General features: G+C 39.7%; 1 long non-coding RNA gene across 1 annotated transcript in view; it reads left to right on the top strand.

Moving 5' to 3' along the window:
* Positions 1 to 13,327, top strand: part of LOC129904050 (uncharacterized) — a 29,496-nt gene extending 16,169 nt beyond the window's left edge. Inside the window, exon 2 of the long non-coding RNA XR_008770353.1 lies at positions 13,052 to 13,327. This is a non-coding gene — a long non-coding RNA (uncharacterized LOC129904050). The remainder of the gene's footprint in view (positions 1 to 13,051) is intronic.
* Positions 13,328 to 13,644: the final 317 nt, after the last annotated feature.

Below are 13,644 nucleotides of genomic sequence, written 5' to 3'. Positions count from 1 at the left end.
TTCATAATGACCATACCTTGTCTGAAAAGCCATTTTAGGAATATCACACTCCCTTACCCTCAATTGATGATAACCAGAACGGAGGTCAATCTTAGAAAAGTAGCTTGCTCTTTGTAATGGATCAAAAAAGTCATTTATCCTTGAAATTGGATATTTGTTCTTTATGGTGACCTTATTCAATTGCCGGTAGTCTATACACATTCGGAGTGACCCATTCTTCTTCCTAACTAATAACACGGGAACACCCCATGGTGAAATACTCAGTCTTATAAAACCGTTATTCAACAAATCCTTCAATTGTTCCTTCAATCCTTAAGTTCCGACGGAGCCATACAGTAAGGATGAATAGAAATAGATTGGGTATCGGGAAGGAGATCTATGCCTAAGTCAATTTCCCTTTCGGGGAGGAATATCGGGCAAATCATCGGGAAACACATCAAAGAACTCATTAACTATAGGGAGCGACTCAAGAGTAGGAGTTTTGGAATCGATGTCCCTAACTTACATAACATGATAAATGCACCGTTTGGAAATCATTTTTCGGGCCTTAATGCATGAGATGAATCGACCCTTAACCACTGAATCATTGCCCTTCCATTCAAGAATATGCTCATTAGGAAAGTGAAACTTAACCACACGTGTCCTACAACATATGGATGCGTAAGCGGCATGTAACCAATCCATACCAAGAATGATGTCAAAATCAATTATATCAAGTTCAACAAGGTCAGATGGAATAACTCTGTGCAAGACCCATATGGGATAATTTCTATAAGCTCTCTTGACTAATACCGAATAGCCAATGAGAGTATAAATCGAAAAGGGTTCTATTAACACCTCGGGGCACACATCAAATCTCATATCAATGGAAGGAGTAACAAAAGACAAGTTGGCACTCGGATCAAGCAATGCATAAACATCAAAGTTAAAGACTCATTACATACCCATGACCATATCAGGAGCCTCATCAACCTCTTGTCTAGCATGAAGAGCATAGAGTCGGTTGTTGCGTTATCCACCCTTAGGTTGAGTTTGGGCGCCTTATTTCACTTGGCCTCCTAGAGGACGACCTTCTCCACCCTTTTTGGGAACAAAAGGGCACTCAGATAGCTTATGACCCATCTTGCCACATCCATAACAAGCGCCCGTTTTCTTCATGCACTTTCTTCCATTATGCTTTCCACACTTTGAACACTTAGGAAAAGAAGGGTTAATAGCATTTACACCTCCTTCTTCTTGAGCTTTAGGGTATGGTACCCTATCTTTATCATACTTCTTCCCCGAGCTTTGGCCTTGATGAGAGCGTCCACTACTACCAACGATCCTAGCATTAGAGAACCCACTTTCATATCGGGCCCTCTTAGAATCCCTCATCCTCATTTCCTTGAGCTTTTCTCCTTCAATTTGTTCGGCAAAAGTAATGAGCCGAGATATGTCCATCTCTTTAACAATCATAGCGGTGCGATGTTCCTTAAAAATTAAGTCGGACACCTTCGATATGAATTTACTCATTCAGGCACGTGGATCGGCAACCATTGAAGGAGCATACTTGGATAGCTTAGTAAACTTGATGGCATAGTCCCTCATCCCCATATTGCCTTGTCGGAGATTTATGAACTCCAACACTTTAGCCTTCCTTAACTCAAGAGGGAAAAAGTGATCAAGGAAAGCAAGTTTGAAAGCTTCCCATTCAATAGGACCTTCATCCACCCTTTCCAAATTCCATTGAGTGTACCATATTTGAGCAACACCCTTAAGTTGGTAAGCCGCCAACTCCACTTTTTCTTCCAAAGTCACCCCATAATACTCACTATTTTGTAGACTTCATTAATGAACTCTTGAGAATCCTAATCAACTTTTGAGCCATGAAACTTCGGAGGATTCATTCGTGCAAAGTCCCTTTCTCTTGAGGCTGGAGTAGGAACATTAGGAGGAGTCACAACATCTTGGTTTGTCGCCACTCAGGCTAGCATAGTAATGGCGGTTCGGAACTCCGCATTAGTCTCTTGGTCTAGTAGAGGACCATTGTATTGAAGAATTGAGGGAGATTGAGATTCATTAACATTATCTCTCTTTGGAAATGGTGGTCTTCTTGGATCCATCTTTTTGAAAATCGCAAAGAAAGACCGTTAGGGAAAAGAAGTCTTACAGTAAACTCTATAGCACGACATGGATCATGAAAGAAGTGAGAATTCCTAAAATGCCTCATAGCCTCCTACTCATAAGTGTAGCGCGCTTCACACCCATGAATAAGACTCTACTTGACGCGTCATGTTGGACCCCCTAGGATACTTGAAAAAGAACCTTATGCTATGATACCAAGTTTGTCACTACCCGACCTAGGGCCTAGTCATAACATGGCGATTGAAACCTCGAAGGGCTACAACCAAGCCTCTTGTACATATCATAATCATTCATAAGGTAAAGAAAAATTGGAAACATCATAAGAGAGTCTAAATAATGAATAGAAATTTAAGAATAACACATGACAACATAAACTCAAAACATTTGTCAAACTAGATGCCTCTACTCATGAATATGGGCGGGGACTAAGACATGTCCCTAGCTCACCCACAATATAAAACATAGCAAAAATCTTTGAAAATAATAACTAACTCGATAACTAGTTCCTGATAAATGAGGACTCACCACAACCGCTGGATAGGAAAGCTTAATTACCCACGTAGATGAGTGTGATCTTCAACCTCAACACCTATATTATGAGAAAATGTAGGCAAAAATTATACATTAGTATGTTGGAGTGTACTGAGTATGTGGGCGTGATATGCAACGTAAATCATGGAATGCAATGGTCAAGCAAGTCACATGGTAAGATGAGGTAAGTAAAGACATGAGAAAATCATATTGACCAAAGCATTTAAAAAGAAAAATTTAAAATCATAGCATACCTAAGAGATCATACATATGTGGAATAGAAACCATAAGCGACAATAAGACCATATGAGCTATAACATGGAATCCCCGTTGTCTCTCCATACAACAAAGAAAAGGAGAATCTACTTGCCAAGGTAGACTTTACCCTGCTAAGCGGGTCATGCATATGCTATATGTGGATCCACTAGCTAGGACATGAAGGCAATCCTACGGTGGCACATAGTTATGAGACAAGAGACTTTCTATAAAGACCCCATATTTTGATCCCCCACCTCAAGTCCACATTCGGTGCTAAGTCAAATCCCACGGAATACATAATAGCATAGAAATCCTAATTTCATATATCATAGTCATAATCATAGGTTTGAAATCATGGAGTAGCTCATTTTCATAACATACTTGTAATGTGAGAATTGTCCTTTTATCATTACAATTATATTTGCATAATTCATATCGTTTGACCATAGGTCACCACATAGGGCCTAAGTCATCTTACTTCATAACTTGCATGAAAATAATCCTTCGAAACATATTTATAGTCCGTGATCATAATTGAAATAGGTAAGACATGAATGCATGATATATTGATTTGAAAATCATGTAATTTACTTGAAAGTATGCATGATCATAAACTTTATATTATCCCATACATAATTCATATAGATAATATCGTTAGAAAGTATAATTGAAAATACTCATAATTTTCATCATGAACCTTAGAGATCAAAATAGGAGAATTCATGGAAAAGCTCTTCAATTTAATGCAATAACCATCAATTTATATCAAAATAAACTCGTGATCATACTTTGAATCATAATTCATGCAATAGGAGTAGAGATCATAAGATCCATAAAATACCATACTTTAATTTGATAGAAAACTTTGAGAAATTTATTGGGCTTCATAAATGAAAGAATCCATGAATCAATACCACATACCTTAAGTGAGAACACCAAATAATTTGGAAGAACTTGAGAGTTTTGATGGAGAGCTTGAGTGAATTTGCTTGAAGTCTTTAATGGAGTCCTTGAGAGTCTTTTGTAGAGAGAGAAATATTTGAGTAGGTGAATTATAGAAGAATGAATAAAATTAGAAGTTTAGGTTAATTTATAGAGTTGATAGGTCCAAAAAATATCTAGTTTCATTAGCTAACAAGTTAGGGAAAACTCTGAAGTGCCCTACTAAAAACTAAATTCGGCCAAAAATACACAGCTAGGTCCGTGACGCGGAGGCAAGCAAGTCTGTGACGCGGACTAATTGTGGACCTTACTGGTTTGCGCAGTTCCTTGGGAAATCTATGTTTTGATCTACGGGTCCTAAAAATCCATTGAGACTATTCTCCTACATGTTTTGTGTCATGAACCAACCCCGTGGGCCACGACTGGGGTCCAACCCAGACTCCCGTATACGTAACTTTCAAATATAACCAAATTGAACTATGGGTAATGTGATACAACCCCCCAAAACCCCAATGGGTTAAAACTTTTTCATGTTCATATAGCCCCCTTCATTCATATCGTATCATGGAGGAGAATGCAAGCCGACAAGGCTGCCATAATGTAAAAACATTTACAACGTGCCGTATAGGCACAACCGAAATAAACTCATGAACAACTCACACATACATGTCTACAGATCTCTAAGAATAGTACGGTAACATATGGCGGGACAGGGCCCCCAGTGTACCCTTGAATAAATAAATATATATATACATCGGAGGAACAGTACAAAAAAATTAGGCTCTGGAATAGTGGAGCACCTCCAATCATAGGTGAGCGGAAATCCTGAGCTGGCGGATCTCTGAAATGAACGTCTATACCTGTGGGCATGAAACGCAGCCCCCTGAAGAAAGGGGGGTCAGTACGATACATGTACTGAGTATATAAGCATAACATAACTGAGATAACAACTGAAATAGGGATGCAGGAAACTAAGTATAGCATTTAATAGGGTACTGTACCTGCACCTCACAAAATAAAGTCCTGTATACCATTATCGCATATCGTATTCAGCCCGCTCGGGGACTCGGTGTTACAAACACATCATCTATCATGATAGGCATGTATATACTATTAGCGTTGTGGAACGTACAACCCTATCCATGTATATAGCAAGCACATGCCGAGGAACGATGGCCCGATCCACATATCGTGTAATAATGCTGAGAAACGATGGTACGATCCATATATCGCATGATAATGCCGAGGTACGATGGCCCGATCCATATATCGCATGATAATGCTGAGGTACGACGGCTTGATCCGTATCTCAAATATTAGTGCCGAAGAACGACGGCCCGATCCGTATATATGCATATTATATAATAATGCCGAGGAACGACAGACCGATCCACATATCACACAACAATATATATACTAGCATGTAAGACTTGGTAACACATAAGACGTCCCCCAACTATTATCATAAATATGCCTAAGAAACCCCAGATTTAGGAATTTACACACCCAATCACTATTTAGCCTATAGAAGGCTCAAGGGTCTTAGTTTAACTACTTCAAGACCCTTAGCATTTAGGAGTGAACTCGAGTCATAAGTTATACTCAGGACTTACAACTAGAACTGCCTTTACACTCATATCATACCTTAATTCACTTACATTTAAGACATTCCGAAGGGAAGAAGAGACAGGCTTTACACATTAGGGAGAGGTTTCACTCCAAAGAAGATTCATAAGAAAAAGAAGAGAAAGAGGAAGAATGCACGAAAAATCCTATCCTAATAGGGCTCGCCTCCCGTTGTTCTCTTCGGTTGTAAAGTGCTGCTCAAGCTGAGCTAACTACAGGTCCGAATGAACTGGGACACCAGACCATTCTTATCTTATACCACCTTTCGTCATATAGAAGCCCTAAAAGGCAACGACTCAATTAATACAGGAGTTCTAATATCACGAAGTCAATGAAACTCATGGATCATGCTTGGAATTTATGAATGGAATTACCCCAAGCTCAAATACATATCATTCATTACTAACGTCTAAGACATGCCAAAAAAGGAGAAGAATAGCTTTACATACTTCTGCCAAAAATATGCCAAAAGAAAGCTTCACATACCTCGTATGGACTTCTCTTAATCACGTTCACATCGTCGTCCTCTGACCCTATTTAACATGGAAGAAATGCGAGTATCAACAACCTTAACTTTTCAGTTCCCTCAGTTGCACCTTAGCATTCATGGAACCTATTTCCTTATTCGTTTCCTCGACTAGTTCTTTAATTAGTTAAGGCGTTAACGAAAATTGGGCAACACCTCCCCTATAAAGTGCCCTATCCAAATTTCCAATTACATCCCCAATTACTACAGCCAACCAACAACAACACCCTGTATCACATAAATATAAAACATGGCGACATCACGCAACACAAGCTCCAAACAACTTGCTGAAAATTACGACACCAAAATAGGGTTTCTAGTCATTATTTCGCAAAGCCTTTATTTATAAAAAATGAGGGGTCATGTGGCTGTTACCAGAAGCACCCACACCCCTTTTAGAATACATTTAGGCCCTGCGACAAACCCCCACACACCTGCAACAGTACACCACAAGCACAACACTTCACTTCGACGACAATTCAACTATAGCGATTCCAATTTAGTTTATTTCGATCGTCAAGCATTTCTATGATGTTTTCACATTTCCAAACACTTAAACAACATATAATACACTTCATAACAACACCATAAACCCCAATGTGAAGGGAAAGGTCTCACCTTACCCGAAATTGGCCAAAGCTTTCCAAAACTGCATCTCGGAAACTTCTTGGTATGCTGAATTGGGGCGGACTATTTGTGCCCCTTTTCCGCTGCCCCAAATTTGAATTTTATATTATAAAACACCCCTACATAATTGTGGTATACCTTAAAAATTTAATTTACGGAACAAAACTCTGAGTCTTACCTTGGCAGCCCCAAACCCGTAGCTCCTCTTCTTGCCCTCCAACATTTTCCTCTTCTTCTTTCACACTTTCTCTTGTTTGTTCCAAGTGTAAAGCTGAAGGTATGGTTCCGTAGGTATTATAAAACACATATATACATCTCTACATGCTTGAGGAACACCGTAGATAATTAATTCATGGAGGAAAACGTTGGAAAACTTACCTTGAACTCTTTCAAGCCATGGCTGCCTCCTTCGCTTCTCTCACATTTTCTCTCTATTTTTGGCTTATGTTTTTGTATGGAAAATGAATTAAGACTCAGCCAACATGTATATATACACCTCCTTAGGAGGTGACACGTGGCCGCCCCCTAGGGGTGACATGTGGCAGCCTCCTAGGGTGCCACCTCGTCCAAGCTTCCAAAAATGAATTAAGAGTCATCTAACATGCATATATACACCTCCTTAGGAGGTGACACGTGGCATCCCCCTAGGGGTGACACATGGCAGCCTCCTAAGGTGCCATCTAGTCCAAGCTTTCAATCCAAAGCTGCCACATGGCAGCGTGGGCCCCATCCCAAGTAGGTGAGTCACCTACTTGTTTGTCACCTGCTTGCTTGTCACCAGCTTGCTTGTCACCTGCTTGCTTGTCACCTACTTGCTTTATTTTCGTAAGTTTGGAAACTGGTTTTTGCTCCCTTTCGTAGGTTCGTCACCTCGTCTCATTTTAAGAGTCTATGCACTCCTTTCTACTTAAGCTCGACGTATACTCAAGTAGCTTAAGTGTGTAGGACTTCTAAATTAGTAGCTTACGCAAGCAAGTCGAGTTCCACGATTTGTTAGTTGGCCTCCAATTCCTTCCAAATACTTATAACTCTATTTCCAACCTTTACTCTCATAGGGCATCATATCCTCCCTTCCTTAGAGTTATTTGGTAACGTGATAGATAATAGGGATCATATGGTGATTTTCAAGAAGCTTACGAACACGTCTCAAGGTACAGAAGTACGGGATATAACATCCTTCCCCCCTTGAGAACATTCATCCTCGAATGTTAACTTGTCTTATAGAGTTTCAGGGATATTTTGGGCATTCTCTATAATAGTCGCCATCCGCTCCATTTAGGAGTTCAAATTACCCTTGGATATAGGGAATAAGTACGAGTATCTTTCCTCGATCTCCTTTTTGACTTCTCAGGTTATCCCATCCCTTTGTTTTTGTTTTGCCACACTTCTTTGACGGAAGTCACATCTTCAGTTTGCAACCTTTTAATTTGCCAATCCAAGATGGCGATAAGTTTCTCCTTGTAGGATAACTCTTCCATTTCATGAACTTCATTTATGGGACATACTCTGGGTGGATCACCAGTACATTTGCGAAGTATCCATATCTGATAGACTGGGCGTATGGTTTCCAAATCAGGTGGTAAGTTCAGTTTACAAGTAACTTTGTCTATCTTACGAGCAACTTGATAAGTTCTAATGTAGTTTGGTATAAGTTTCCTTTTCTTGCCGAATCTTATTATTTCCTTTTCCTGTTCTGGGAGAATTTTGGCAGAGTTTCCTCTATATTTCGTAACTATCCCCAAAACCTGCATGCAGGAAATACCAACAATGCCTCACAGGGCCAACATATATATTCATCTCACATCACAGCCACATAGGGCTTTCAATATCACCTCATATCGCAGCCACACAGGGCTTTCAATATCAATAATAGTATAAAAATAATAGACTTACCTCGTATGTCCAACTTTGAACTGCATCTGTTACACTTCCCTGTCTACTTTCCTTTCAGTTTTCAACTTCATATTTCAATCATACTTCAATACCTTACCTGGTACATATATTTCATGCCTTTGCTTACCTGTGTGCTTGGTAACTTCCAATATCATCAATCACTTTCTTCTATCAATGCTATCCTTCTGCTGAAATCAGAGGTTAGTATAAGGAATTTCACTTCCTATGACTCGACTCTATTGAACGATCTTTAGATATGAAAGAAGAGTAACATCCTAAATGTCTTGTAGCCTCCTGTTTATAGATGTGGCGCGCAACACACCGATAAACAAGACCCTACTAGACACGGTCTGTAGACAACCCAAGGACGAACTGCTCTGATACCACTTTTGTCACAATCCAACCCCGTGGGCCGCGACTGGGGTCCAACCCAGACTCCCGTATACGTAACTTTCAAATATAACCAAATTGAACTATGGGTAATGTGATACAACCCCCCAAAACCCCAATGGGTTAAAACTTTTTCATGTTCATATAGCCCCCTTCATTCATATCGTATCATGGAGGAGAATGCAAGCCGACAAGGCTGCCATAACGTAAAAACATTTACAACGTGCCGTATAGGCACAACCGAAATAAACTCATGAACAACTCACACATACATGTCTACAGATCTCTAAGAATAGTACGGTAACATATGGCGGGACAGGGCCCCCAGTGTACCCTTGAATAAATAAATATATATATACATCGGAGGAACAGTACAAAAAAATTAGGCTCTGGAATAGTGGAGCACCTCCAATCATAGGTGAGCGGAAATCCTGAGCTGGCGGATCTCTGAAATGAACGTCTATACCTGTGGGCATGAAACGTAGCCCCCTGAAGAAAGGGGGGTCAGTACGATACATGTACTGAGTATATAAGCATAACATAACTGAGATAACAACTGAAATAGGGATGCAGGAAACTAAGTATAGCATTTAATAGGGTACTGTACCTGCACCTCACAAAATAAAGTCCTGTATACCATTATCGCATATCGTATTCAGCCCGCTCGGGGACTCGGTGTTACAAACACATCATCTATCATGATAGGCATGTATATACTATTAGCGTTGTGGAACGTACAACCCTATCCATGTATATAGCAAGCACATGCCGAGGAACGATGGCCCGATCCACATATCGTGTAATAATGCTGAGAAACGATGGTCCGATCCATATATCGCATGATAATGCCGAGGTACGATGGCCCGATCCATATATCGCATGATAATGCTGAGGTACGACGGCTTGATCCGTATCTCAAATATTAGTGCCGAAGAACGACGGCCCGATCCGTATACATGCATATCATATAATAATGCCGAGGAATGACGGGCCGATCCACATATCACACAATAATGCATATACGAGCATGTAAGACTTGGTAACACATCAGACGTCCCCTAACCATTATCATAAATATGCCTAAGAAACCCCAGATTTAGGAATTTACACACCCAATAACTATTTAGCCTATAGAAGGCTCGAGGGTCGTAGTTTAACTACTTTAAGACCCTTAGCATTTAGGAGTGAACTCGAGTCACAAGTTATACTCAGGACTTACAACTGGAACTGCCTTTACACTCATATCATACCTCAATTCACTTATATTTAAGACATTCCGAAAGAAAGAAGAGACAGGCTTTACACATACCACCTTTCGTCATATAGAAGCCCTAAAAGGCAACGACTCAATTACTACAAGAGTTCTAATATCACGAAGTCAATGAAACTCATGGCTCATGCTTGAAATTTGTGAATGGAATTACCCCAAGCTCAAATACATATCATTCATTACTAACGTCTAAGACATGCCAAAAAAGAGAAGAATAGCTTTACATACTTATGCCAAAAATCTGCCAAAAGAAAGCTTCACATACCTCGTATAGACTTCTCTTAATCACGTTCACGTCGTCGTCCTCTGGCCCTATTTAACATGGAATAAATGCGAGTATCAACAACCTTAACTTTTCAGTGCCCTCAGTTGCACCTTAGCATTCATGGAACCTATTTCCTTATTCGTCTCCTCGACTAGTTCTTTAATTAGTTAAGGCGTTAACGATAATTGGGCAGCACCTCTCCTATAAAGTGCCCTATCCAAATTTCCAATTACATCCCCAATTACTACAGCCAACCAACAACAACACCCTGCAGCACATAAATATAAAATATGGCGACATCACGCAATACAAGCTCCAAACAACTTGCTGAAAATTATGATACCAAAATAGGGTTTCTAGTCTTTATTTCTCAAAGCCTTTATTTATACAAAACGAGGGGTCGTGTGTCTGTTACCAGAAGCATCCACACCCCTTTTAGAACACATTTAGGCCCTGCAACAAACCCCCACATACCTGCAAAAGTACACCACAAGCACAACTCGACGACAATTCAACTATAGCGATTCCAATTTAGTTTGTTTCGATCGTCAAGCATTTCTATGATGTTTTAACGTTTCCAGACACTTAAACAACATATAATACACTTCATAACAACACCATAAACCTCAATTTGAAGGGAAAGGTCTCACCTTACCCAAAATTGGCCAAAGCTTTCCAAAACTGCATCTCGGAAACTTCTTGGTATGCTGAATTGGGGCAGACTATTTGTGCCCCTTTTCCGCTTTCCCAAATTTGAATTTTATGTTATAAAACACCATTACATAACTGTGGTATACCTTAAATAATTAATTTATGGAACAAAACTCCGAGTCTTACCTTGGCAGCCCCAAACCCGTAGCTCCTCTTCTTGCCCTCCAACGTTTTTCTCTTCTTCTTTCACACTTTCTCTTATTTGTTCCAAGTGTAAAGCTGAAGGTATGGTTCCATAGGTATTATAAAACACATATATACATGTCCACGTGCTTGAGGAACACCGTAGATAATTAATTCACGGTGGAAAATGTTGGAAAACTTACCTTGAACTCTTTCAAGCCATGGCTGCCTCCTTCTCTTCTCTCACATTTTCTCTGCATTTTTGGCTTATGTTTTTGGATGGAAAATGAATTAAGACTCAGCCAACATGTATATATACACCTCCTTAGGAGGTGACACGTGGCAGTCCCCTAGGGGTGACACGTGGAAGCCTCCTAGGGTGCCACCTCATCCAAGCTTCCAAAAATGAATTAAGAGTCATCCAACATGTATATATACACCTCCTTAGGAGGTGACACATGGCAGCCCCCTAGGGGTAACACGTGGCAGCCTCCTAGGGTGCCACTTCGTCCAAGCTTCCAATCCAAAACTGCCACATGGCAGCGTGGGCCCCATCCCATGTAGGTGAGTCACCTACTTACTTGTCACCAGCTTGCTTGTCACCTGCTTGCTTGTCACCTACTTGCTTTACTTTCGTAAGTTCGAAAACAAGTTTTTGCTCCCTTTCGTAGGTTCGTCATGTCATCTCATTTTAAGAGTCTATACACTCCTTGCTACTTAATCTTGACGTATACTCAAGTAACTTAAGTGTGTAGGACTTCTAAGTTAGTATCTTACGCAAGCAAGTCGAGTTCCACGATTTGTTAGTTGGCCTCCAATTCCTTCCAAATACTTATAACTCTATATCCAACCTTTACTCTCATAGGGCATCACATCCTCCCTTCCTTAGAGTTATTTGGTAACGTGATAGATAATAGGGATCACATGGTGATTTTCAAGAAGCTTACGAACACGACTCAAGGTACAGAAGTACGGGATATTATATTTTGATCCCCTGATCGATATTCCGAACTCAGATTTTCTAAAAAGCTTAAGGATAAAGCATTACTTGAGCGGTCTATTCCTAAGTCATTCTGACGGCACCTATGTGCATTTTGAGGGATGTTACAAATATTTATGATAGCTAATGGTTATGATTATGGTATTCTTTGATATGAAAGAGTGAATGTTGGTGAGAGGCTTTCTCACCTAAGCTAATGGATTTTTTATGTATTAAAGACAATTCCTGCATACTTGAATCATTAAAAGGTTTTAAGGAGCTATTCTATCAAATGATGATTTGATATCCTAAATTATAAGTATGTTCATATTACAATGATATTCTATTTTGTGGGATTTGACTTAGCACTGAATGAGGCTTGAGGTGGGGTTTAGTAAGGAAAACCTAGTAGAAACCTCTTATTTTATTAACTATGTGCCAGTATAGGAGCCCTTGTAGGCTAGGCTAGTGGATCCACAAATGGCCATTTAATGTTAAAGTAATGAATTTTGATGGAGTTCTTCTTGGAAAGTAGTCTCCCTTTCCAATGTAGGGGGTTACGTTGGATTCCTTGTTATAGCTCACATGGTCTTAATGTCGGTTATAGTCATCTTCCCATAAATGAATGTTTTGAATGCTATTTACTTGATTACTCATGCATGTCCTTACTTATGTATTTTACCTCATAAATGTCTTAATGTGTTTCCATTTTATTGCATACCTACATACTTAGTACATTTAAAATACTAATGCATACTATTTTGCCTACGTGATATCACCATGTAGGGATCGGCGTTCCTCCTTGTTCTCCTCCACGTGGCTAGTTGAGATTTTGATGAAGGCTACTCTTGGTGAGTTCCCATGTTTTGGGAATGATATTTCCTTATCTTTCTAGCTTATGATATGTTAAGAGCTTTAGACATTTATTATGACATTTTATTCTACTTTGATTGAGAGTGAGCTAGGGACTTGTCTTAGCCCCCGCTAAATCTAAAAGTTAGAGGTATTGTTGTACATATGTAAGTTAAAGCTTGACTATTATGGTTCTTATTATGATGTTTCCCTTAGTCCCTCTTTATCCTTGTTTTCCACTTTTTTATTTATTTTCATTAGCAATGAAGAGAAAATCGAATGCTAAGAGGCTCGTTTGAGGTATCTTTGTGTTCCTCATTCACTATGTCACGTCTTGGCCCTAGACTTGGGTCATAAAAATTTCTTTATCTCCATTGTGTTCATATGGATGTGTTCACAGGTCATAAGAGTCTTCAATATGTCTTTAATTAGAAGGATTTAAATTTTCTCCAAAAGAGGTGGTTTGAGTTGTTGAAAGAGTGACATGAATGTTCTATACCAAGCGGGTAAAGCTAATGTGGTGGCAG

This window comes from Solanum dulcamara, chromosome 9 (genome assembly GCF_947179165.1).
Source record: "Solanum dulcamara chromosome 9, daSolDulc1.2, whole genome shotgun sequence".
In the NCBI taxonomy this organism is placed as follows: domain Eukaryota; kingdom Viridiplantae; phylum Streptophyta; class Magnoliopsida; order Solanales; family Solanaceae; genus Solanum; species Solanum dulcamara.
The sequence above is the reverse complement of the archived record's forward strand: the minus strand, read 5'-3'. Positions and strand labels throughout refer to the sequence as shown.